At 41.9% G+C, this 22,221-nt stretch overlaps 1 long non-coding RNA gene across 1 annotated transcript; it reads right to left on the bottom strand.

Annotated features, from left to right (window-relative positions):
- Positions 1-1,098: 1,098 nt before the first annotated feature.
- Positions 1,099-20,322, bottom strand: LOC139583124 (uncharacterized). The gene is made up of 2 exons (XR_011676487.1): positions 19,593-20,322; positions 1,099-3,386 (listed from the first exon to the last, which is right to left on the bottom strand). It is a non-coding gene; the product is annotated as an uncharacterized lncRNA (long non-coding RNA).
- Positions 20,323-22,221: the final 1,899 nt, after the last annotated feature.

Raw genomic sequence — 22,221 nt, 5'->3', positions numbered from 1 at the left:
GTTTAAAACAAAGGTTTCAAACCAATTCATGAATGTAATTGAATCTAGGTATGTCTTACCTTTAATGTAATGGCATGAAAAAAATTGGCTGAATATTATACAATGACTTATCAACAGCTCTAATAATTTGCCCCCACAGGAAATCTTCACTGGCAATTATAGAATATTATACAGCCTCAAAATCTGTTTAAAACGATAATTTTGACCTTATGGATGGCCAGTCGTTGTATTCATAGTGTAGTGAATTCAGGGGGTAGCCCTGAGCTGAACTCAAACCTGGGTCCAGCGACTGTCAAGCCAACACCTTGTAACTGTTACGCCAAGATTTCTGAACTTCTTGACGAGGGCGCTAGGTGTTGGGTTACGGTTGCTACAATAGCTTTCTCTATGAATTTGAGAGCGGTTACACTTCTCCTTCCCCCATCCCTCAGCTGTTAACCAAACCAAGTCTCTGGGCAGCCATTTTGTTGCTGTTAAAAAAAACACACAACCCAGTCATTACACCACTGTTTTGGTAATAAGATGATCATGGGGTTGGAGAAATGTAACTACTTTCAAAATTCATAGACAGACCTATGGATGCAAAGACTGACCATCCATGATATCAGCATTATAGTTTTAACCATGTTGAGGCTGTTGAGGCTGTTGACAGTGTTGATCTACATTGTTTCTAAACATTAGAGTAAAAAATGCTTATTTGGGGTACTGATGGGGTACAACAGTTGAACTAAGCTCATGAGGCATGTGTTATATTCTTCAAGAATCAATGGCTATAAATAAATAATTTGAAAGTCACAATATGGATGTAGCAATTGCAGATTTCTGCTTTAACACCACACATCAGTTCAACAACTGCAGAGTTTGTGCCTCTGTTTTTAAGACAGTACTTACTAGTGTTAATCAGGGAACGGTTTCTCAAAACCATCCATTGGATGCCTTAAGATGTGTTTGGGAAACCGTGCCCAGATATCCAGTTTCGTCCTCCTCCTTTTTCGATGTAACAGTCATCTCCTCCTCTTTCACTCCATAAACTGCATCCTCCTCTCCTTTTACTGTAACATCCTCCTCCTCTTTCACTCTGAACGCGTCTTTCTCTTCTTCCACAGTAACGGCCTCACTCTCTACTTCTTGTTTTACTGTGATATCCTTCTCTTCGTCCTCCTCTTTCACAAGAGCTTCTTTCTCCGTCCAGCAGATCTCCTCTTCTTTAGCAGGAGGAGAGTAGCTTAGTGAGCTCATGGTCGGAGATGTTAGCTAGCTAAGCTAATGCTAACTTATCCCGTCCGCTAGCTGACTAATAACAACACCGTAAATATAAAATTACATCGGATAACTAACTAGATGACAGAAGTGGGTTTAAAACACAGTGGCTAATATACACTAAAGCATCTAAAGAGCTTTATTGGTTCGTCTATTTTGGCTAGCAAGCTACCGAGGTGGCTGACTAAACTGTTGCTGCTGTTGAAAGAAACGTTCCGTCCACTAGATTATACGTCACACTAGCAGCATTGCCTTAAAGTCTCACACCGTCATCTGCTGACTGGAGTGGGTAACACAGTTGAGTAAAATGTTTATTTTATTTTCATATGCCGCTATGCCTAAAATATTAATTAGCCCCCCCTAAATAAATCAATATACTTTAATGAACTACTAAAATAGTGATTTTGTCAGACAGCAGCTCTACACTTTATTGACTGACTGATCCATTCATCCTTCCATCCCTCCTCAGCCTTCCTCTCCTCTGAAGACCCAGTGAGGGTGGAGCTCAGTCAGAGAGCTGTTGAGGGACTGGTTAGGAAGAACACTTCTAAAGCCAGAGAGGTGAGAGGTCACATATGGTTTAGATGGTAAATATTTATGTCCCCTTAGCGGTTCATCACGTCAGCAAAAGGGAATATGTTCCATCATCTATGTTTATTTACATTAGTGCAAATTGTCCACTGATATTGGTGCAATTTCTCACCCCTTGTGGCTGTATGAAAGTTAATTTCCACTCAGGCACACACAGGAAAATCGTGCAGTCAAAATAAATTGTGATCCATGGCAACGCACTGGCTAAACGCAAATATTGTCGACTGCTCACCCTTGAGACAATCAGCAACCAAGTTGTCCTTACCACGGACATGTCTGGTTTCAAGAGGAAACTCCGGCAATATCTGTAGTAACTTTCCACCTCAGCTTCTCTCTCTTTTCAGGGTTCACTCGATAGGCATGTTGTTGGATCGGGGTCCAGTCCCCAATGTCATGCTCTAGTACATTTGGCACATTGAGAATGTTATCCTGCTTTTAGAATATCAGGGAACATTCTCAATATAATTGTACCAAAAAATGGTCAGTTGGTTGCATAAATCATTGATTACTAAATGTTACATTAATTGTAAATATGAAATATAAAACCAAATGTACACCCCTTTGTTAATTTGTATTGGCAATAATTAACTTAATGGTGAGGCATGGAATAATAAAACATGTATCTTTTGTCAGGCTGAATGTTTGAAATATGAGGTGATTTGAGTCATGCTTCTGCACGTCCTGTTAAAACTAGCAGCTCAAAAACCACACGGAATCTGGGAATGTGTACATCACTGGTTAGAGGACAATTTGTAGAAAACAGCTAGCTACATTTTGATTCAAGTGTAACGTAACCCTTTTTTGTTAGTCACTTTTTGTTAAATCTCTTAAATAGTACTCTTCTGTTTCAGAGCCTGGATTTTGCCTCTGAGGCTAATATCCATATTATGTTGAAATCAATTGATAAAGGGGCAAACAATTAGGGTTCTACATTGTGACATTATTAAAATACTCCTACTACAATATTAAAACATTCCATTTTGTGACATTAATTCATTAATTTCATGTATGCATTTTCTGATATTTGATCAGAGATCTTTTATCAGATTATCCCTGGTCACAGCTATAATATTTCTCTCCTGTGTGTGTTCTCTGGTGTTTAGTCAGATAGCTATAGCGATCAAAACTCTTCCCACATTGAACACAGATATAAGATTCCTCTCCTGTGTGTATTCTCTGGTGTCGAGTCAGATTGCTAGATGAGGCAAAACCATTCCCACATTGACCACAGCTATAAGGTTTCCCTCCTGTGTGTATACTCTGGTGTAGAGTCAGATTGCTAGATGAGGCAAAACTTTTCCCACATTGACCACAGCTATAAGATTTCTCTCCTGTGTGTGTTCTCAGGTGTTCTTTTAGTGAACTTGGTATTGAGAAATATAACCCACAATCAGAGCAGCAGTTAGATATCTTCCCTGTGGGTCTCTGCTGGTGTTTCTTGAGGAGTTCTGATCTGGAGAGACTCTTCTCTGCCTCATCAGCATCATGATATTGTTGAGGCTCCCCAGAGGATCCACGATAGTCCCGTGTCTCTCCTGTGTGAATGACAAAGTCAGACAGATGGTTAAAGGGCCACAACAGCAGAAATCCATTGTTCATTTGAGGTAAAAGGTGATGCCCAGAGCGTAATTATTATATTATTATATTGAAATTATTTGACAATTGTCTTAAAATGAGCAGGAATAGTCATATTTTGTCTTGTTTTCACATTAGTAGTAAAATTGATGATTGTAGGTTAGAAATAAGTTAAAGTTGTTGAAATCCTAAGCAGTGTACCAGACGACTTTTAGTCTCCACTATAGGCCCCTTTCTGTGTTTAACAAACACAATTTGATTGCAGAAACACCTCCCTGCTAATGAGGAAACCGATAGTTATGGACATAGTATATCTGCCTGGAGCAAAAATGTTGAGCAAAGATTTTAGTTTTTCACAATGTATTCTGAATGTGATTGGGGGAAACCTCAGGGGAGTAACCTCCATTTCCAGGTTGCTTATGAGTGTATTTGACACTACTTTGGATTATAATTGTAAGGCTCGTTTCAATGTCCTGCTTAAAATAATGTTCGCTACAGTATTAAGAATTGTGTAATTATTGAAGAACCCCATTAATCCATTTGGGTGCTGTCAAAAAAGTTAAGATTTTTTTTCCCACCTTTATTTAACCAGGTGGCCAGTTGAGAACAAGTTCTCATTTACAACTGCGACCTGGCCAAGATAAAGCAAAGCAGTGCGACAAAAACAACACAGAGTTACATGTGGGATAAACAAAAGTACAGTCAATAACACAATAGAAAAATCTATATACAGTGTGTGCAAATGGAGTAAGGAGGAAAGGCAATAAATAGGCCATAGTAGTGAAGTAATTACAATTTAGCAAATTAACACTGGAGTGATAGATGTGCAGATGATGATGTGCAAAAAAAGTAAATAAAAACATGGGGATGAGGTAGGCAGTTGGATGGGCTATTTACAGATGGGCTGTGTACAGCTGCAGCGATCGGAAAGCTGCTCAGATAGCTGATCCTTAAAGTTAGTGAGGGAGATATAAGTCTCCAACTTCAGCAATTTTTGCAATTCGTTCCAGTCATTGGCAGCAGAGAGCTGGAAGGAAAGGTGGCCAAAGCAGGTGCTGGCTTTGGGGATGACCAGTCAGATATACCTCCTGGAGCGAGTGCTATGGGTGGGTGTTGCTATGGTGACCAGTGAGCCAAGTTAAGGGGGCCTAGCAAAGACTTATAGATGACCTGGAGCCAGCGGGTTTGGCGACGAATATGTAGCGAGGGCCAGCCGACGAGAGCATACAGGTCGCAGTGGTGGGTGGTATATGGGGCTTTGGTGACAAAACGGATGGCACTGTGCTAGACTGCATCCAGTTTGCTGAGTAGAGTGTTGGAGGCTATTTTGAAAATGACATCGCCAAAGTCAAGGATCGGCATGATAGTCAGTTTTACGAGGGTAAATTTGGCAGCGTGAGTGAAGGAGGCTTTGTTGCGAAATAGGAAGCCGATTCTAGATTTCATTTTGGGTTGGAGATGCTTAATATGAGTCTGGAAGGAGAGTTTACAGTCTAACCAGACACTTAGAATATGTGGACAACAACAAATAACTAATTCAGAATCGTCCAGAGTAGTGATGCTAGTCAGGCGGCGGGTACAGGCAAGATCGGTTGAAGAGCATGCATTTAATTTTACTAGCGTTTAAGAGCAGTTGGTGGCCACAGAAGGAGATTAGTATTGCATTGAATGGCATTGAAGCTTGTTTGGAGGTTTGTTAACACAGTGTCCAAAGAAGGCCCAGATATATACAGAATAGTGTCGTCTGCGTAGAGGTGGATCAAGGAATCACCCGCAGAAAGTCCAACATCGTTGGTATATACAGAGAAAAGAGTCGGTCCGAGAATTGAACCCTGTGATACCCCCATAGAGACTGCCAGAGGTCTGGACAACAGGACCTCTGATTTGACACACTGAACTCTATCTGAGAAGTAGTTGGTGAACCAGGCGAGTCAGCCATTTGAGAAACCAAGGCTGTTGAGTCTGCCGATAAGAATACGGTGATTGACAGAGTCGAAAGCTTTGGCCAGGTCGATGAAGACGGCTGCACAGTACTGTCTTTTATCGATGGCGGTTATGATATCGTTTAGTACCTTGAGCGTGGATGAGGTGCACCCGTGACCAGCTCGGAAACCGGATTGCACAGCGGAGAAGGTACGGTGAGATTCAAAATGGTCAGTGACCTGTTTGTTAACTTGGCTTTTGAATATTTAAGAAAGGCAGGGCATGATGGATATACAGTGGGGAGAACAAGTATTTGATACACTGCCAATTTTGCAGGTTTTCCTACTTACAAAGCATGTAGAGGTCTGTCATTTTTATCATAGGTACACTTCAACTGTGAGAGACGGAATCGAAACAAAAATCCAGAACATCACATTGTATGATTTTTAAGTAATTAATTTGCACTTTATTGCATGACATAAGTATTTGATCACCTACCAACCAGTTAGAATTCCGGCTCTCACAGACCTGTTAGTTTTTCTTTAAGAAGCCCTCCTGTTCTCCACTCATTACCTGTATTAACTGCACCTGTTTGAACTCGTTACCTGTATAAAAAGACACCTGTCCACACACTCAATCAAACAGACTCCAACCTCTCCACAATGGCCAAGACCAGAGAGCTGTGTAAGGACATCATGGATAAAAATGTAGACCTGCACAAGGCTGGGATGGGCTACAGGACAATAGGCAAGCAGCTTGGTGAGAAGGCAACAACTGTTGGCGCAATTATTAGAAAATGGAAGAAGTTCAAGATGACGGTCAATCACCCTCGGTCTGGGGCTCCATGCAAGATCTCACCTCGTGGGGCATCAATGATCATGAGGAAGGTGAGGGATCAGCCCAGAACTACACGGCAGGACCTGGTCAATGACCTGAAGAGAGCTGGGACCACAGTCTCAAAGAAAACCATTAGTAACACACTACACCGTCATGGATTAAAATCCTGCAGCGCACGCAAGGTCCCCCTGCTCAAGCCAGCACATGTCCAGGCCCGTCTGCAGTTTGCCAATGACCATCTGGATGATCCAGAGGAGGAATGGGAGAAGGTCATGTGGTCTGATGAGACAAAAATAGAGCTTTTTGGTCTAAACTCCACTCGCCGTGTTTGGAGGAAGAAGAAGGATGAGTACAACCCCAAGAACACCATCCCAACCTTGAAGCATGGAGGTGGAAACATCATTCTTTGGGGATGCTTTTCTGCAAAGGGGACAGGACAACTGCACCGTATTGAGGGAAGGATGGATGGGGCCATGTATCACGAGATCTTGGCCAACAACCTCCTTCCCTCAGTAAGAGCATTGAAGATGGGTCGTGGCTGGGTCTTCCAGTATGACAACGACCCGAAACACACAGCCAGGGCAACTAAGGAGTGGCTCCGTAAGAAGCATCTCAAGGTCCTGGAGTGGCCTAGAAAGTCCGTATTGCCCAGCGACAGCCCCGAAACCTGAAGGATCTGGAGAAGGTCTGTATGGAGGAGTGTGCCAAAATCCCTGTTGCAGTGTGTGCAAACCTGGTCAAGAACTACAGGAAACGTATGATCTCTGTAATTGCAAACAAAGGTTTCTGTACCAAATATTAAGTTCTGCTTTTCTGATGTATCAAATACTTATGTCATGCAATAAAATGCAATTTAATTACTTTAAAATCATACAATGTGATTTTCTGGATTTGATACCTATGATAAAAATTACAGACCTCTACATGCTTTGTAAGTAGGAAAACCTGCAAAATCGGTAGTGTATCAAATACTTATTCTCCCCACTGTAGGTCTGTAACAGTTTGGGTCTAGAGTGTCACCCCCTTTGAAGAGGGGGATGACCGCGGCAGCTTTACAATCTTTAGGAATCTCAGACGATACGAAAGAGAGGTTGAACAGACTAGTAATAGGGGTTGCCACAATGGCGGCAGATCATTTTAGAAAGAGAGGGTCCAGATTGTCTAGCCTAGCTGATTTGTACGGGTCCAGGTATTGCATCTCTTTCAGAACATTAGCTATCTGGATTTGGGTGAAGGAGAAGCTGGGGAGGCTTGGGCAAGTAGCTGCGGGGGGTGGGGAGCTGTTGGCCAGGTTTGGGGTAGCCAGGAGGAAAGCATGGCCAGCCGTAGAGAAATGCTAATTGAAATTCTCAATTATCGTGGAGTTATCGGTGGTGACAGTGTTTCCTAGCCTCAGTGCAGTGGGCAGCTGGAAGGAGGTGCTCTTATTCTCCATGGACTTTACAGTGTCCAAAAACTTTTTGGATTTAGAGCTAGCTACAGGATGCAAATTTCTGTTTGAAAGAGCTAGCCTTTGCTTTCCTAACGGACTGTGTGTATTGGTTCCTGACTTCTCTGAAAATATGCATATCGCGGGGACTATTCGATGCTAGTGCAGTATGCCACAGGATGTTTTTGTGCTGGTCGAGGGCAGTCAGGTCTGGAGTGAACCAAGGGCTATATCTGTTCTTAGTTCTACATTTTTTGAAAGGGGCATGCTTATTTAAGATGGTGAGGAAATTACTTTTAAAAAACAACCAGGCATCCTCTACTGACGGGATGAGGTCAATATCTCCTTCCAGGATACCCGGCCAGGTCGATTAGAAAGGCCTGCTTGCAGAAGTGTTTTAGGGAGCGTTTGACAGTGATGAGGGGTGGTCGTTTGACCGCAGACCCATAACGGATGCAGGCAACGAGGCAGTGATCGCTGAGATCCTGATTGAAAACAGCAGAGGTGTATTTGGAGGGCAAGTTGGTCAGGATAATATCTATGAGGGTGCCCATGTTTACGGATTTAGGGTTGTACCTGGTGGGTTCCTTGATAATTTGTGTGAGATTGAGGGCATCTAGCTTGGATTGTAGGACGGCCAGGGTGTTAAGCATATCCCAGTTTAGGTCACCTAACAGAACGAACTCTGAAGATAGATGGGGGGCAATCAATTCACATATGGTGTCCAGGGCACCGCTGGGAGCTGAGGGGGGTCTGTAACAGGCGGCAACAGTGAGAGACTTATTTCTGGAGAGATTCATTTTTAAAATTAGAAGCTCCAACTGTTTGGGCTAAGACCTGGAAAGTATGACAGAACTATTTGCAGGCCATCTCTGCAGTAGATTGCAACTCCTCTCATTTTGACAGAAAATGTTGTAGTTGGGGATGGAAGTTTCAGAATTTTTGGTGGCCTTCCAAAGCCAGGATTCAGACATGGCAAGGACATCAAGGTTGGCGGAGTGTGCTAAAGTAGTGAGTAAAACAAACTTAGGGAGGAGGCTTCTGATGTTAACATGCATGAAACCAAGGCTTTTACGGTTACAGAAGTCAACCAATGAGAGCGCCTGGGGACACACAGGGCCTGGGTTAACCTCTACAACACCAGAGGAACAGAGGAGTAGGATGAGGGTATGGCCAAAGGCTATCAGAACTGGTCGTCTAGTGCGTTGTGAACATAGAATAAAAAGAGAAGATTTCTAGGCGTGGTAGGATAGATTCAAGGCATAATGTACAGACAGGGGTATGGTAGGGTGCGAATACAGTAGAGGTAAACCTAGGCATTGAGTGACGATAAGAGAGGTTGCATCTCTGGAGGCACCAGTTATGCTAGGTGAGGTCACCGCATGTGTGGGAGGTGGGACAAAAGAGTTCTCTGAGGCATGTTGAGTGGGACTAGGGGCTCCGCAGTAAAATAAAACAATGATAACTACCCTAAACAACAGTATACAAGGCATATTGACATTAGAGAGACATAAAGCGAGGCATAAAGCAATCACAGGTGTTGATTGGGAGAGCTAGCTAAGACAACAACAGTTAATCAGCTAAGACAACAACAACAGGTAAAATGGCGATGAATGGGCAGAGAGGGTCAATTAACTACACAGGGCCTGAGTTCAAGGCTGAGCCCGACAGATAAACAAAATAAACTAAATGGAGTACCGTGATTAATGAACAGTCCAGCAGGCATCAGCTATGTAGCCAAGTGATCATAGGGTCCAGTGAACAGCAATATATGAAACAGGGAAGCTGATATGGTAGTCTTTACTACACTGGCCGGGAGATGCGCCTGGCTCGAGGCTAACTGGTGCTAGCTTCAGGACAAAGGCCAGTGTAGTAAAGACTACCATATCAGCTTCCCTGGCCACTATAGCCAATCCGGTGCAAAGGTCCAGAATTTACGGCAGGAATCCGGTGATGTAGTGGCTTCTAGTCGTCTTAGTGAAGAGTCTGGGAGGCATCAGCTGTGTAGCCGAGTGATCATAGGGTCCACTGAGCAGGCCAGGACATGGGCCTGTCTCAGGCTAGCTTCGAGGCTGGGCCACTGGTGTAATGGTCCAGAGCTTACGGCAGGAATACGGTGATGTAGTGGAGAAAAACAGTCCGATATGCTCAGGGTTGATATCACGCTGTGCAGACTGGCAGGTATTATCCAGGCTAAAAGCGGCTGGTGTCTGAGCTAAAAGGTAAAGACTGCCAGCAGTGGTAAACAATGACTAAATAGCTAGTAGCTAATTAGCTGGTTAGCTTCTGATGGCTAGCTGCTGATGGAGGTTCTAACTATAAGGTCTAAAAAAATAGCAGATCCGTATCACATTGGGTGAGGCGGGTTGCCGGAAGGTATATTTAATTAAAAAATGGAAAAGAGATTGAAATATATTGCAATATATACAAAAAAAGACCAAAACAAACATAACATTTACAACAAAAAAGTCTTACTGCTACGCCATCTTGGATTACAAGATGACTCAGTTAAAAACCATTGGATTTAGCAAACTCTGAAATTATTTAGTATTTCTGTGCCCAAGAAAACTATTTTCCCAGCGTAACATAAGGAGCCACTAAATGATACGTAGTTCGAGTGCATTTCAGAATAGAAAAAAACTGTCCAACAGCAAGATCCCGTATTTAAGTTGAAGTTCATCATATGACAAGCGTAACATTATGACTATAACTACTGTTCCCTGAAGGAGGGAAACTAGGTACAACATACTATTAAATTCACGCCTCGCTGGAAGCCCCGCAGGTGATGAGTGTGAGGCTCGGTTTTCTTCCTTAAATTTAATACGGCTCTTCAGCGACCCAGGAAGGGGTGGGGCCAAACAAGTGTTGCACCTCGTTTCCCTCCTTCGGGGAACAGTAATTATAGTGTTAGGTTCTAATTTTTCAGAGTAAATAACTCACAGACACTAGAGAAGCTTAACCAAGTTTAATTCTTCCCAAAGGGTCGTTACAGCTGTAATTCAGACAAAAACATGTTCTCACCATCACAAGTATATATACCCCACTTTGGACACTCCTTCTCTCCAATCCTTACATCTTCTGGTTCGACAGGAAGAGGGTAACAGGATACTAAACTCTTACTACTCCCTTCAGGGGATCTGACCTGACCTCAACCCCTCCTTCTCCTAATCCACAGATGTCCATCTGCTTCCCCTAAAGCAATCCTGTGATCTCCTCCCGTCCAGCCAGCACATTCCACAGCCACACTGTCTTTAAGTCATTTAAGTCATTTAGCAGACGCTCTTATCCAGAGCGATTTACAAATTGGTGCATTCACCTTATGATATCCAGTGGAACAACCACTTTACAATAGTACATCTAACTCTTTTAAGGGGGGGGGGGGGGGTTAGAAGGATTACTTTATCCTATCCTAGGTATTCCTTAAAGAGGTGGGGTTTCAGGTGTCTCCGGAAGGTGGTGATTGACTCCGCTGACCTGGCGTCGTGAGTGTCTTTCTACAGAACTCACTCCTTTATATACTCTGTGTCTGATCTATCATGTCTTTAATATCTCAATGTTCAAAGTTTAGCCCGTTTCCAACAGTCATAAAGTTACACTCCCTTTCAGTTGGTCAACTTCGGTAAAACATACTATGGGAAAATACAATCATTCCCCATGCCGACCCAAACGGATACTAAATGAAACGGCCCCTGGCAGACCACCCAGACCTGAACCCGCAAGATGCGTCAGTTGTCAAATTATTAGTTGTCTTTTGTTTGAAACACTCCTGTCAATATTGAGTAAGGACGCACACCTAATTATGCATATAGAAGTAGGACTAGTCTACCTGGCCTGCACACAAATTTAGCCCTATAAATGTGCCCATTTGGGGATGTCTGATAGTATTTCTCAGTGTCTTAACGCTGCACCACTAATTAGTTGTGGAGCTTCTCAAATACATTTTTCTTCGCCTCAAACAGCAAGTAAACAAAGTCTAATCAAAATCAATTGCGTATGACAATAGTTCCTCAAGGTATTTTCGTAAAACAGCTCTCACCCTTTCGATAACCACTCGGCATGAAAGGGAAAAATGTAATGCTCTGATCCAGTGGAAATGTCACAAAACACCTGATTAATTCTTATCCTTTGCACAAATAGCCGACAGCTGTGTCTGTCCCGAACTGGGAAACTGAGCGCCTAGAATATTTTATACAATGTTGCAAGTTTCAGAGGACCCAGTTGATAGTTGATACAATGTTTCAAGATCATTGTAGACAGGCCATGTGCAGAAAATGTGATTTATAGGATATTTTCTACCTGCAGGCTGCAATGTTTTTATTTGTTGGCTTTGTGTAGGCTATTTTTACATAGTTGGCAATGGCAATAAAAGTTACTTTTAGATTTGTATCATTTTCATTTAGATAGAATGTAGATTAATCATAGACAATGAATTTGAGATACTATTATAAATTAAATGAAAATGTTCCACGAAAATATGCATATGAAAATCCGAACTGGCACGCAGATTGGTAGAAATGGTAAGATAACTTGGCACTCCAAATGGAAAAGGTTGCCGATCCGCTGGTGTAGCCCATTACCGGAAACTTCAGGTGCATAACGGCAGAATTTCTCTCTCTTCTGGTTAGGTTATCTTGATCTCTGGCTCCCTCGAGTCATTTGTGTGTCTTCATTATTTGATCAAACAGCGTGCTTAAAGCATCAGACAAGTTCAGTACATATAGTTGATTTTATTAAAACACAAAAGGTGTGTCTATATATGGTAAAATACACATAACATTTCAACCAATCGATTGGTAGAAAGAACAGACGACTCTTGGTTGACCAAGATTTATTTTAGTTGGGTACAGCACTAGAACATGATTTTGGGGCTCCTGAGTGGCGCAGCGGTCTAAGACACTGCATCTCAGTGCTTGAGGCTTCCCTACAGACACCACGGTTCGAGTCCAGGCTGTGTCACAACCGGCCGTGATTGGGAGTTAAATAAAGGTTACATTTTTTTATTTTTATTAAATAAAACATAGTTCATTCAGAAAGTTCAGACCCCTTCCCTTTTTCCACATTTTGATACGTTACAGCTTTTTTTTTGTTATGGATAAAAACAAAATAGAATTCTTATTCATCTACACACAATAATGAAAAAGTGAAAACAGATAAAACAGACCCTTTGCTATGAGACTCGAAATTGCTTTCAGGTGCATCCTGTTTCCATGAATCATCCTTGAGATGTATCTACAACTTGTTCGGAGTCCACCTATGGTAAATTCAATTGATTGGACATGATTTGGAAGGCACACACCTGTCTATATAAGGTCCCAAAGTTGACAGTGCATGTCAGAGCAAAAACCAAGCAATGAGGTCGAAGGAATTGTCCGTAGAGCTCCGAGACAGGATTGTGTTGGCACAGATCTGGGGAAGGGTACCAAAAACAAATCTGCAGCATTGAAGGTCCCCAAGAACACAGTGGCCTCCATCATTCTTAAATGGAATACTCTTCCTAGAGCTGGCCACCTGGCCAAACTGAGCGATTGGGGGAGAAGGGCCTTGGTCAGAAAGGTGACCAAGAACCCGATGGTCACTCTGACAGAGCTCCAGAGTTCCTCTGTGGAGATGGGAGAACCGTCCAGAAGGACAACCATCTCTGCAGCACTCCACCAATCAGACCTTTATGGTAGAGTGGCCAGACGGAAACCACTCCTCAGTAAAAGGCACATGACAGCCTGCTTGGAGTTTGACAAAAGGCACCTAAAGGACTCTCTGACCATGAGAAACAAGAGTCTCTGGTCTGATGAAACCAAGATTGAACTCATTGGCCTGAATGCCAAGCGTCACGTCTGGAGGAAACCTGGCACTATCCCTACGGTGAAGCATAGTGGTGGCAGCATCATGCTGTGGGGATGTTTTTCAGCAGCAGGGACTGGGAGACTAGTCAGGATACAGGGAAATATGAACGGACAAAGTGCAGAGAGATCCTTGATGAAAGACCTGCTCCAGAGTGCTCGGGACCTTAGCCTTTTCTCAATAGGGGGGCGCTATTTTCACTTTGTAAAAAATCGTGCCCAAATTAAACTGCCTCGTACTCTATTCTAGCTCGTACAATATGCATATTATTATTACTATTGGATAGAAAACACTCTCAAGTTTCTAAAACCGTTTGAATTATATCTGTGAGTAAAACAGAACTCATTTTGCAGCAAACTTCCTGAAAGGAAGTGAAAAATCTGAAATCGAGGCTCTGTTCCAGGGCTTTCCTATTCAATTGCTTGAAATCTATGGATATACATGCACGTTATACGCCTTCCACTAGATGTCACCAGGCAGTGGAAGGTGGAATGGGGTGTCTAGCTTGATCTGAGGTCGAACAAGAGCTCTTGGAATGACGTGCCCACAATATCCTTTGTCTACCAAGGCGCGGGAAGGACATCAGCATTGGCTTCTGAAAAGCTTTCGGTATAGACGGCTAATATCTCCGGCTTTGTTTTTATTTGATACATACTAGAAAAACATCATAAAGTAGGTTTTTTCAACCGAGTTGTATCAGTTTATTGAAGGTTTATTGCGAGTTTTGGAATGTTCATTTCTTTGCGTCAGGTGAAGTTGGACACGTTTGTGCCACATGGCTAGCTATGGTTGCTAATTCGACAGGAGAAGAGGACATTCTAAAACCAAACAACGATTATTCTGGACCAAGGACTCCTTGTACAAGATTTTGATGGAAGCTCAGCAAAAGTAGGAACCATTTATGATGTTATTTCGTATTTCTGTGGAAAATGTTTAGTCCTATTTTCTGCCCTTATTGTGGGCGCTGTCTCGCTATAACGTAAGCTGTTTGTTATGGTAAAGTTATTTTTAAAAATCTAACACGGCGATTGCATTAAGAACTAGTGTATCTTTCATTTGCTATCCAACATGTATTTTTTAGTAAAGTTTATGATGAGTTATTTGGTCAGATTAGGTGAGTGTCAGAAATATATCCGGAGATTCTGGGAAAAAGTTGCTACATTTTCACAATGTATAACCACGGATTTCAGCTCTAAATATGCACATTTTCGAACAAAACATAAGTGTATTGTATAACCTGATGTTATAGGACTGTCATCTGATGAAGTTTGTCATGGTTAGTGAATAATTTTATATCTTTTGCTGTTTTTTTGCGATCGCTACCTCTTGCTGCTGATAAATGCGGTTGTGTGTTTGGCTATTGTGGTAAGCTAATATAATGCTATATTGTGTTTTCGCTGTAAAACACTTTAAAAAATCGGAAATATTGGCTGGATTCACAAGATGTTTATCTTTCATTTGCTGTACACCATGTATTTTTCATAAATGTTTTATGATGAGTATTTAGGTATTTCACGTTGCTCTCTGTAATTATTCTTGCCGCTTCGGTGCTATTTGTGATTGTAGCTGCAATGTAAAACTATGATTCTATGACTATGATTGTGTGTGGGAACTATTCTGTAGATGTTATATCCCTGTATTGCTACTGCTGTATCAAAGGGATTATCTCCGTGAGTTTCAGAGATGAACAGTACAGTGCACTCCAAATTCAATAGGCAGGCAAGTAAACAAAAACGTTTTCAAATAAAAACTATACCAGAAAATGTCAAAGTGTATATAACGCCCGTCCAAGGGACGGTCGACCAATCGCCTTCACATTGTCATGCTGTTACACGTAGTTCCTAATTCTCATGAAAATCCCTTTTTAAAGTCAGGGTATAAGTCGAGAAACATGCCTATTTTCCTTGAAAGTACGTAATGTTACGATTGCAAAGCTATACGATATTACAGAGAACAAGTTAATTATCTCACATTTCTGAAAATATTTGTAATGTTGTGCTTCTTGTTCACGTAGGGTAATTAAAGCCAATGTTCTTTTGTTTCAGCTGTTAATACGAATTGAAAGGAGTTTCCGATATCCTAATTTCTTAAAGTATTTCTGGTGATAGCAAGTGATAGTGATACACAAGCTAGGTGTAACGATTCTCGTCCTCTAAGGTCAGAACATGACACTAGGTCTATTTGAAACATTGCCATCCCATGGCAGAATTTACCAGCCACCAGGTTCAGAAGATTTAAAAACACATAAAAAATATTTAAAACCCAATTCTATTTTTGTCCAAAGTTAAGATATAAATTATTCAAACGGAACATAATTCATGCTGGTAATTATTTTAGGATATTTTAGTTTTGGAATAGTTTTCATTTTTCAAACAGGTTTGTTATTTTATTTCAGTTTACTAAATAGTTTTCCCCTAATTACTTTTTCTATAATAAGCATGGAGGTTTCCCCTATCACCCAGCCATAGGTACTGGCGACAAAGCGCCTCGTAACCTAGCTGGGAATGGGACAGAAGGAACCCTTCTGTGGTAACAGACAGGGGCGATTTGAAATCAAATCTAATTCCCAGGAATGGGGGTTCATATGAACCACAGAGACTGTGTGTGGGATAATAACATGGACATGTCCAACCCTGCTTGTTCCCTCGACTCCGCTACCAACCACCAATCTCCAACAGGGCCGTTAACCTGTATCACTAGACACCTCATAGTGAGCTACAGGTAGGAATCAGCAATGAATCCCAATAATGAGACACCTCTGGGGAGTGGTGTCAGCAACATCTAAAAAATATATATATACAGTGGGGAGAAGAAGTATTTGATACACTGCCTATTTTGCAGGTTTTCCTACTTACAAAGCATGTAGAGGTCTGTCATTTTTATCATAGGTACACTTCAACTGTGAGAGACGGAATCGAAACAAAAATCCAGAACATCACATTGTATGATTTTTAAGTAATTAATTTGCACTTTATTGCATGACATAAGTATTTGATCACCTACCAACCAGTTAGAATTCCGGCTCTCACAGACCTGTTAGTTTTTCTTTAAGAAGCCCTCCTGTTCTCCACTCATTACCTGTATTAACTGCACCTGTTTGAACTCGTTACCTGTATAAAAAGACACCTGTCCACACACTCAATCAAACAGACTCCAACCTCTCCACAATGGCCAAGACCAGAGAGCTGTGTAAGGACATCAGGGATAAAAATGTAGACCTGCACAAGGCTGGGATGGGCTACAGGACAATAGGCAAGTAGCTTGGTGAGAAGGCAACAACTGTTGGCGCAATTATTAGAAAATGGAAGAAGTTCAAGATGACGGTCAAACGCCCTCGGTCTGGGGCTCCATGCAAGATCTCACCTCGTGGGGCATCAATGATCACGAGGAAGGTGAGGGATCAGCCCAGAACTACACGGCAGGACCTGGTCAATGACCTGAAGAGAGCTGGGACCACAGTCTCAAAGAAAACCATTAGTAACACACTACGCCGTCATGGATTAAAATCCTGCAGCGCATGCAAGGTCCCCCTACTCAAGCCAGCACATGTCCAGGCCCGTCTGAAGTTTGCCAATGACCATCTGGATGATCCAGAGGAAGAATGGGAGAAGGTCATGTGGTCTGATGAGACAAAAATAGAGCTTTTTGGTCTAAACTCCACTCGCCGTGTTTGGAGGAAGAAGAAGGATGAGTACAACCCCAAGAACACCATCCCAACCGTGAGCATGGAGGTGGAAACATCATTCTTTGGGGATGCTTTTCTGCAAAGGGGACAGGACAACTGCACCGTATTGAGGGGAGGATGGATGGGGCCATGTATTGCGAGATCTTGGCCAACAACACCCTTCCCTCAGTAAGAGCATTGAAGATGGGTCGTGGCTGGGTCTTCCAGCATGACAACGACCCGAAACACACAGCCAGGGCAACTAAGGAGTGGCTCCGTAAGATGCATCTCAAGGTCCTGGAGTGGCCTAGCCAGTCTCCAGACCTGAACCAAATAGAAAATCTTTGGAGGGAGCTGAAAGTCTGTATTGCCCAGCGACAGCCCTGAAACCTGAAGGATCTGGAGAAGGTCTGTATGGAGGAGTGGGCCAAAATCCCTGCTGTGTGTAAACCTGGTCAAGAACTACAGGAAACATATGATCTCTGTAATTGCAAACAAAGGTTTCTGTACCAAATATTAAGTTCTGATGTATCAAAAACTTATGTCATGCAATAAAATGCTAATTAATTACTTAAAAATCATACAATGTGATTTTCTGGATTTTTGTTTTAGATTCTGTCTCTCACAGTTGAAGTATACCTATGATAAAAAATTACAGACCTCTACATGCTTTGTAAGTAGGAAAACCTGCAAAATCGGCAGTGTATCAAATACTTGTTCTCCCCACTGTATATATAGTGTTTTATGACAAACCGTTTTTTACAATTCCGTCAAGACACCACCTTAGACTTTACCGTGAAATGCTTTACTTACAAGCCCTTAACCAACAGCGCAGTTCAAGAAGAAGAAAATGTTTACCAAGTAGACTAAAATAAAAAGTAATAATAAAAAGTAACACAATGAGAATAACAATAACGAGGGTATATACAGGGGGCACTGGTACCGAGTCAGTGTGGAGGCTATATACAGGGGGCACCGGTACCGAGTCAGTGTGCGGGGGTACAGGCTAGTTGAGGTAATCTGTACATGAAGGTGGGGGCATAGTGACTATGCATAGGTAACAAACCACCAGCGAGTAGCAGCAGTGCACAAAAAGGAGGGGGGTGGGTCAATGTAAATTGTCCGGTAGGCGATTTTATGAATTGTTCAGCAGTCTTATGGCTTGGGGGTAGAAGCTGTTGAGGAGGCTTTGGGTCCTAGACTTGGCACTCCGGTACCGCTTGCCGTGCGGTAGCAGAGAAAACAGTCTATGACTAGGGTGACTGGAGTCTCTGACAATTTTGTGGGCTTTCCTCTGATACTGCCCATTAAATAGGTCCTGGATGGTAGGAAGCTTGGCCACAGTTATGTACTGGGCCGTTCGCACTACCCTCTGTAGCGCCTTACGTTCAGATGCCGAGCAGTTGCCATACCAGGCGGTGATGCAACCGGTCAGGATGCTCTTGATGGTGCAGCTGTATTACCTTTTGAGGATCTGGGGACCCATGCCAAATCTTTTCAGTCTCCTGAGGGGGAAAAGGTTTTGTTGTGCCCTCTTCATGACTGTCTTGGTATACACCCACGTGGGTGATTAAAAGATGAACTGAGGTCCACACTCCAGTCCAGTTGATGGTGGTAATACACCTTAAAGTTGGTTGCCAACCGCCATATAAAGTCCAAATAAGAAAAAGAAGCCTGACGGAAGGAGAAATGACGAGAAACTAATTTGGTTAACCTTTTGGGGCATCGCGACTGGTTACCTATTTTGATGTGATATGAAAGTATTGTGTGAAATTATTTTGATGTGATATGAAATTACAGCAATTTATCTTTCTAGAAACGTATCGCAATTGAGAATCGATTCACATTTAGGTGGATTATTTGACTATACCTGCCAGAGCCAGTCTACCTCTGAAAATAACATACAGTCCTTGAACCTTGAGGAGTAACGGGGGCAGCAATCAGCAGTAGAAACAATAACAAAGCGTACTCCCTGCCCGTTTTGGTAAAAAGTTGAGGGATGGGGCTGGAGAAATGCAACCATCCATGACATCAACATTCTAGTTTTAACCATGTTTTGAGGATATACAGTGTTTGTTTATATTTACTGACAAACATTGGAGTAAAAAAAAGCTTACATTTTGGGATCTGATGGGTTACGACAGTTGAACTAAGCTCATGAGGCATTTATAAGTGAATTCTTTAAGAAACAGATGGGTACATATCATTAATGTGTAAGTCCCAAAATGGATGTAACAACTGCTAATTGCCCCTTTAAGACTACATATTGGGCTAATATAATAGGATATATTGAGGACTACAGTATTTCAGGCATTGTCATTGGATGCATTTGATCAATTGTTAACGTTTTGTTGATGGTCCACTCTTGATGTTCTACACGTTACAGTGTAGCTTCAGCCATTCCTACAGAACAACATTAAAGTGTAGAACCCCTTTACTCCATATTGGTTCAACGACTGCAGAGACGGTACTTACTGGTATTAAACAGATCTCCAACCTCCTCTTCTTCCTCCAATGTGACAGTCATCTCCCCCCCCTCTTTCACTCCAAAAACGGCATCCTCTTTCTCTTCCTCTTCTTTTACTGTAACAGCCTCCTCTTTCACTCTGAACGCCTCTTCCTCTTCTTTCACTGAAACGTCTTTCTCTTCTTCTTTCACGGTAACAACCTCATCCTCTACTTGTTTTTGTATTGTACCATCCTTCTCTGCCTCCTCCTCTTTGACGAGAGTTTCTTTCTTCGTCCAGCAGACCACCTCTTCTTTAGCAGGAGGAGAGTAGCTTAGTGAACTCATGGTCGGAGATGTTAGCTAGTTAGCATTAGCGACTAGCTTAGTTCTAAGCGAACTTAGCAAACTAGCTAGCTGACAAACAACGTAAATATATAATTAAATGGGCCAACAAGTACATACAACATAAGTGTGTTTAATACACAGCGACTAATATACACCAAACCAGTGTAAAGAGAGTGAATGTTGTAGCTATGTTTGCTAGAAAGCTACCGAGGTGTCTGACTACCTGTTGTTGTTGTTGAAGGAGCGTCCCGTCCACTAGATTATACGTCACACTGGCAGCATCGCCTGAACCTAAAAGACGCACATCGCCGTCTGCTGACTGGAGTGGGCAACGCAGTCGTATAAATAGCTTGAATCTTTCGGCTATGTTGGCTAGCAAGCTACGGAGGTGGTTGACGAGCTGTTTATGAAGAACCGTCCACTAGATTATACGTCACGCTAGCAGCATCGCCTGAAAGACGCACATCGCCGTTTGCAGACTGGAGTGGGAAACGCAGTTGATGATCATATTTTATTTTCAGACAAAGATTATTTTAAATGGATTTAATTAAATAATATTATTATATTGATACATACAAAGACCTAAATGTGTTGATTGATTAGTGCGAATATTTGTTTTTTTTACTACAGCACATTTAAGACAGTTTCATTAAGTCAAACTAAATCTAAATAAGTAGCTAGCTACGGTAGGTCTATACTGCTCCTACATGGTGTAACAATACATGATGTAGATATATATAATGAACAGACTAGGTCTATACTGCTCCTACATGGTGTAACAATACGTCATGTAGATGTATATAATGAACAGACTAGGTCTATACTGCTCCTACATGGTGTAACAATACATCATGTAGATATATATAATGAACAAACTAGGTCTATACTGCTCCTACATGGTGTAACAATACTTCATGTAGATGTATATAATGAACAGACTAGGTCTATTGATAGAGATTTGCGTCAGTTCAAATCTGGTATCAGGACAAAATGTGATTCAGAGTCACCGAATATACTTTAAGTATTTTAATTAAACTCATGCGATAAATGGTAAATGCAATTTTTGTATATACGGGTTCACTGTATCTCCGCGCAGGGTAGAACAGAGAACTGTGGAATGTACTCATTGTCCAAGTCCCATGGTGCTCTCCTCTGTCCGCATCTGGTTGTTGGGTAGATTAGATCCGTCTTGTGTCTCCGTCGATTCTACACTCAAACAGTTCCTAATATGGTATTGTCCAGTGCTCTACCCTCCCTGGTTGGCTTAGAGATATGCACCCCTCCCCTCTCCAGATTGACCACAGCCTGTATAGCCTGTCCCTCTATGTTGATCAGTCTTTACACACCTACACATCTGTATTGTTTGTGTGTGTGTGTAACAAAACAATATTCATCTTCAAACAATATGGTAGCGGGTTATAGTGCATAAACATAAATCCTAACACTATACTGCTCCTACATGGTGTAACAAAAGTTTGGGGTCACATAGAAATGTCCTTGTTTTTGAAAGAAAATCCATTTTTTTTGTCCATTAAAATAACATCAAATTGATCAGAAATACAGTGTAGACATTTTTAATGTTGTAAATGACTATTGTAGCTGGAAATTGCAGATTTTTTATGTACAGAGGCCCATTATCAGCAACCATCACTCCTGTGTTCCAATGGCACGTTGTGTTAGCTAATCCAAGATAATCATTTTAAAAGGCTAATTGATTTAGCCAGAGAATGATCACATCGCGTCAGTGGATAGCTAGATCTACTCAGAGTTGTGCATCCGCGCGTGCGCGCCGGGAGCGAGACCTTTTCTTTCTCTCTTCTATTGAAAAGGCTACCGTCCGGTTGAAATAGTATCGATTATTTATTGTAAAAACAACCTGAGGATTGATGATAAAAAACGTTTGACATGTTTCTACGAACTTTACGGATACTATTTGGAATTTCGTCTGCCCGTCGTGACCGCACGAGCCTGTGGATTACTGAACAAAACGCGCCAACCAAATGGAGGTTTTTGGATATAAAGAGAATCTTTATCGAACAAAACGAACATTTATTGTGTAACTGGGAGTCTCGTGAGTGCAAACATACGAAGATCATCAAAGTTAAGTGATTAATTTGATTGCTTTTCTGACTTTCTTGACCAATCTACTTTGCTGCTAGCTGTTTGTAATGTTCTGTCTGCTGAGAGCTGTCCACACATAATCGTATGGTTTGCTTTCACTGTAAAGCCTTTTTGAAATCTGACACGCCGGCTGGATTAACAACAAGTTAAGCTGTGTTTTGGTGTATTGCACTTGTGATTTCATGAAAA

The sequence above is a fragment of the Salvelinus alpinus genome, chromosome 8 (genome assembly GCF_045679555.1).
Source record: "Salvelinus alpinus chromosome 8, SLU_Salpinus.1, whole genome shotgun sequence".
NCBI lineage: Eukaryota > Metazoa > Chordata > Actinopteri > Salmoniformes > Salmonidae > Salvelinus > Salvelinus alpinus.
The sequence above is the reverse complement of the archived record's forward strand: the minus strand, read 5'-3'. Positions and strand labels throughout refer to the sequence as shown.